Below are 5,433 nucleotides of genomic sequence, written 5' to 3'. Positions count from 1 at the left end.
CACAGAATCAACATTTTCAAACATGTTTTCTGTAAAGTGCAATAACTGAAAGCATATTCTCTCATTGGGAAGATGGAGAACAAATAAATTACAATGAAGACGATATAAAGTTCCCCTTTCACCCACCAAGAAGCAAACCTAAATTGCCTAGTGGTTGGTGTGTGCACAATGTGGGGAGGCTGTGTCTGCTCCTTTAGAAACAGAGGATAATATTAGCTCACGTTCAGAGCCACGACCTGACCTCAAACCGTCTACCTCCTGTCACAACACATCCGCAGCTCCATTTAAAACCAGACCAGACGAGTCTCTCTGCTGGAACCGAGCAGAAACTTAAGTGCCCACTATCAGAAGATAATTATTATTTAAACTATATTAATATGAAATATCTTTGATTCAGTGTTTCTCAGAGCACAGACGACAATGGAGTAATTGTTTTGCCTCGTATATTTACCCTCCTCGAAGCCAATGAAATGACACACTGCTGACAACACAATTAATCTCTGACAAAAGAAGCAGCGATGCACGTCTGACTTTGTTATTTCTAATTACTGGTGTGTAAATATGTGAAGTGGTATTAGACGTCTGATCCATTTGTCTCTGTGGGAGGCCCGACGAGGCAGCCGTGCATCAGGCCGACTTTACTGTTAATCACTCGGCAGATCCTCGTAAGCTGAGGGAATCAAAGACGACAAAACCAGCCCCTCATCATCATCACTAACACGCCTGCAGATAAACAGTATCCTTTTTCTGATCAGGAACAAACTGGCAAGCGGAGAATAGTCCGCCCAAAGTGCTCTCTTTGTCTGGCAACGTGTGAATAGATTGCTTTACATAACACTCTGTTATCGCTAAAACGCAATTCACACGCAGGAGAATGTAATTTGCGAATATCAACAAGTCTCCTCCGAGGCACAAAGTAAGAGAGCCAAGACGGAGCGGTGCCACCAAGCAACACTTTGTGGAGCTGAAACCCTGCCAACGAAGGAGCTGGCACGCTCGGTATCCAAGGTGATTTTCTGGGATATGTGCACGTTTCTCTGCTTCACAACCACAATGCCACCGAGCGCAGTCAGATAACTCCAGACAAAACACCCAGAGTTTAAAGAATAAGTTCAACATTTGTCGTAATGGAGCGGCTCCAGGACGGCTGTCTTTATAGAAACAAGGATTAAAAGGAATAGTTCAGCATTTAGGGGGATGATGCTCAGCTGCTGTCTTTCTCAGAGGGAGACGTTACATCAATATAAATGTCACGTTTGTGGGTTTAAGAGGAATTTTATTATCATTTTTGGGGTCTAAATAACAATTATTTCTCCAGCAGGTTACTTTAACCAGCAGCAGTGAAACAGGAAAGGTGTTCAATGGAGGCCTGAGTAGCAGCCGAGTATAATGGCGTTTTTTTTTACCATCTTTGTGATGCAAGTGAAGCCAGGTTAGCAACAAGGGACGACACTAATAGCCTGGACTCACTTATTCCCCGAGCTATTAGGTTGGAAAAATGCGGCAGAGAGAGAGAGAGAGAGAGCTTACCATCTTCCCCAGCATCTCATTCCCCAGTTCATAAAGCCTGCGCGCTCGGTATGTCCAAGGATTCCCCCCACGGAGACACTCACACAGCGAGGTCAGCTCCGTCTTTCCCCCGCTGAAACCCTCAGGGGGGATGAAGACGAGCGAGCGCCTGCATTGTTCTTGTCTTTCGCTTTTTCAAACCAAATAAAGAGGCTCTCGAGTAGCTGCTGGGATGCTGGAGCGCCAGGTAGACTCCCTCTTAATCTTGACCCGAGTGCAGCAGATGTCTGTTAACCAATAAATCCCGCTCAAGGTTTTCTACCGAGATTGTCTCGTTAATGTTGCCAAAGTCTTCGTTCTCGTTCTGGATTCATGTTGACTCATGTTGTAACAAGAGTACGATCTAAGCCTGCTGTTTATGGAACGAGTCCCAAACAGAGGAGCTGCTTGTCAAAAGGTAAGGCAGGAAATTGGCTTGGGGCTCCAGGACCGTGGGCCCCCACGAGGGCTGATAAACTTTGAACCACCGCAGTGGCTCAAAATGCACAAAGCTTGCAATGACAGTTGGAAACCTCCCTTAATGGGCCCCACTCAGTGGTCGAATATTAAATGACTGAATGTTGCTAGTCCAGCTCTGAATGTGGGGGAGAGACCCTTGAAAAATATAACTTCCCTTACGTTATGGTGTTTGTTTTTGGGTCAGCTGAAGAGAGAGAGACGGGAAACGCTGGGAGGAGAGAGTGAGGGCATGACATGCAGCAAAGGTCAAAGGTCGGATACGAACCCTAGGACGACAGCTAATGTACAAAGGGCATGAAAAATAACCACTATAGACGATCTGGCAGGTCGGATTATTTATAATATGAAGGAGATGAAGTGTGGTTGGGGAGCTCTGATTTGGTTCTCTACATAGCTTCCTCTCAGGCTGCCACATCTGTCCAGCTGTTCTCCTCCAACCCTCTGTGGTCATTTACATGTGAGCTCATCTCAGGTTCATCCCTCCCTTCGACCACGTCGTCTCTTCCACCGCTCAGACTTTCTCTCATTAATGGAAACAGTGTTGAAACATGGTCAGCGTTCTGATTTACGGCGGAGGATTCCTCTGATAACACATTCCCCTCTCAGTCCCCGGTGGACCGCGTTGACTTTTTGAGGGCTTCCTCCGGCTGTAAACACGATGCACAGCTCTGCCTTGAGGCCTTGTTAGTCACACCCAATTAGACACACATTATTTCCAGCTTTCCACTGGGTTCAATTTACACAAATGATTCCAGTTTGTCCGAAAACCTCAGCGGCTGTGCAGATTTCTAACCTAACATTTACTCAGAAGCCGTGAAGAAGAAGTGCTTTTTCTGTGAATATCAGGGGGGGGGGGGGGGGGGGGGGGGGTGATGAGGAGGTTTTGCGGTTTGTGGCGGCGTGTCCCGCGCTGATATGAATATTTTATTGCGCTGCTCAGGGGTCAGCGCACGTCAGCCACGACAGGCACATAAATCACGAGGCGCATCAAACAGGAAGACGTTCCTGACGTGCAGCAGACTGTTAATGCGGGGCAGCGGTGACCCTCTCTGCTGCCGGCACACAAACACACAACAGGAGCGCAGATAATGGGCCTCATTTATCAACACTTTTTGTGGCTTTATGTCGTGTGTGAAATAAACAAACTCCAACTGAAAACACGACTCCGGCTGCGCGCTGTGGCGTCGGTTCAAACCATGCAGAGCAGGTGAAGTCTAACGCAGCCTTAACAACCCTTTAATAAATAGCTTTCAGGAGAATTCTTGCTCAAGCTGGTTTTTTGTTTTTGTGACTGAACATTATTCCCATCAGTGGTGACTTTTCCCAGCATGTTAAGCTAGTGTTCCTGTTTTTCTCATAAATTCAGATCTCTCTCAGTTTAACCACATTATTAATATCTAAAGCACACATTCACAGAAAGCTTTGACCTAAACGTAGCCGTTCAGAATAACAGATTATCTGAAGTTTCTGTTTCCCCGGAGAAAAAAAAAAAACTCCACACTCAGCAAACTGTGCTCGGAAAAGGGCAGCAGATACATTTACTTTGGCTTCAAAACACATAGCTGCTTAAACCGTGGATGCTGAATCTCCTCGATAATTCAAGTCGCTAATGGCATTTATTGTTGGAATGCATCATCGCCCCCCTAAAGATGGAACAACGCCGACCTTTAAAAAGGTATTTGTGTCAGACACGAGTTAAAGAACTGTGGCTTTGCAAGCTTCCAATGTCTTCACGCTGCAGGAAGCGGAAGAACAAAAAAAGACACCTGAGAGAGAAATGCTTTTCAGGGTCGCAGGGGGGCGGGGCCTATCCCAGCTGTCGTAGGCCGAGAGGCGGGGTTACAGGTCGCCAGGTCAATCACATCCTCACACAGGTTATAGAGTCTGTTGGGGCCCTAGGAGGCAAAATCCACAAGGCCCTCCAACTAGCAGACCAGGACAACAGGAGTGAGTTCTGTCAGATGGGGCCCCCTTAGGGAGGTTTCCTACCGTCAATGCAAAATTTGCACATTTCCACACGCCTTGCCTGTTGACAAGCAGCATCTCTATCTACAGTCATTTTTTGTCATCTCCAATGAACCGAACGAGCATGTCTTTGGACTGTGGGAGGAGCCTAAAGGGAACAGGGAGAACATGCCCGGTCCATCCGGGGGTTCAAACCTCGTTGCTGCAGACGACAGAGCTAACCACTGCACCACCCTGCATCCCGACATGTGGAGAAAAAAAAATGATATTGTTCCAGGACGAGAGGAGACGTGTTTAAACTCCAAATATCAATCCCACCACCTGAGTAATTAAACTTCCTGTGAGATGAAAACAGTCAACCTTTCGGGGTCTTATCCCGAGGATCAGGCCGCGTTGATTGACGGGCGATCGTGCCACTCCGCTCTGACCCTGATGTGATTATTGATCGTCTCGGCCGTCACAGAGAAAGAAGAGGTTTTGATTTTGATTGGAGCAGAATGTAACGGGACCTCACCTGTCATGAAACCTAATAATGACGGACAGGTGAACCCAGGATGATAAATGAGTGATTTATGAGATGTGATTACTGTGAGGTGTTCATTCTTCACTCACGCTTTAATGAGCAAAAGTAAGAAAAACAAACCTCACTTTGAACTGCTTTTATCTTTCTGATTCATCACACAGTTTGAAGGGTTTTTTTGGACATCACAAATGTTTGTTTGCTTTTTATTTTAAAGCCTTTAAGGAACAGGCTGTCACATCAGAGTCAGATATTGTCTATCGATGGCGTCCTCACAAAGTATCGGTCCCTTCCATGACCTTTAACGGTTACTAATTCTATCCTTTCATGAAGCCGCTGTTCTCGTCGCTTTCTGTGAGGATGCAGAGCTGCTCAGTAAATTCACTCACTTTGATTTGTTGTGGAGGGATCGATGAGTGTATTCTGTGTTATTACTGCACGCAGACGCCCCGTTTATAAATTCAGACTTCTTCCCGCACGACGGCGAGCCGGGGAGGATCATCGTTCACAGCCCACACTGTCACATCAACACATGATACAGTCATTTGTAATTCTCCTCCAGTTTATCCTCTGATTACTAACCATGACACTTCCACAGGGGGGGGGGCGGCCCTAAAGCAATCAACACACACACACACTCACGCGCACGTACACACTCACAGAGAGCTATTTACATTGTGATGATAAGCTCGTTAACTCTCTGTGGCTGATCGCTATCGCCCTCAGCTGCAATTCCCCCGCCAGCCATTTGTCCTGGGTGAGATATCAGCAATCACCATTTTAAATGAGGGAAGGTGATATGAAATGCTAATTCAGCGGCTAAGATCAATACAGCACGCCCAGGGGAATAAAGCAAAGCCGGGTAACAGGTACAGGCCGCTGCTGCCCTTGAGCCCTCCGTGAGAGACGTGACATTTATC

This window comes from Labrus mixtus, chromosome 24 (assembly GCF_963584025.1).
Source record: "Labrus mixtus chromosome 24, fLabMix1.1, whole genome shotgun sequence".
NCBI classification, from domain to species: domain Eukaryota; kingdom Metazoa; phylum Chordata; class Actinopteri; order Labriformes; family Labridae; genus Labrus; species Labrus mixtus.
The sequence above is the reverse complement of the archived record's forward strand: the minus strand, read 5'-3'. Positions refer to the sequence as shown.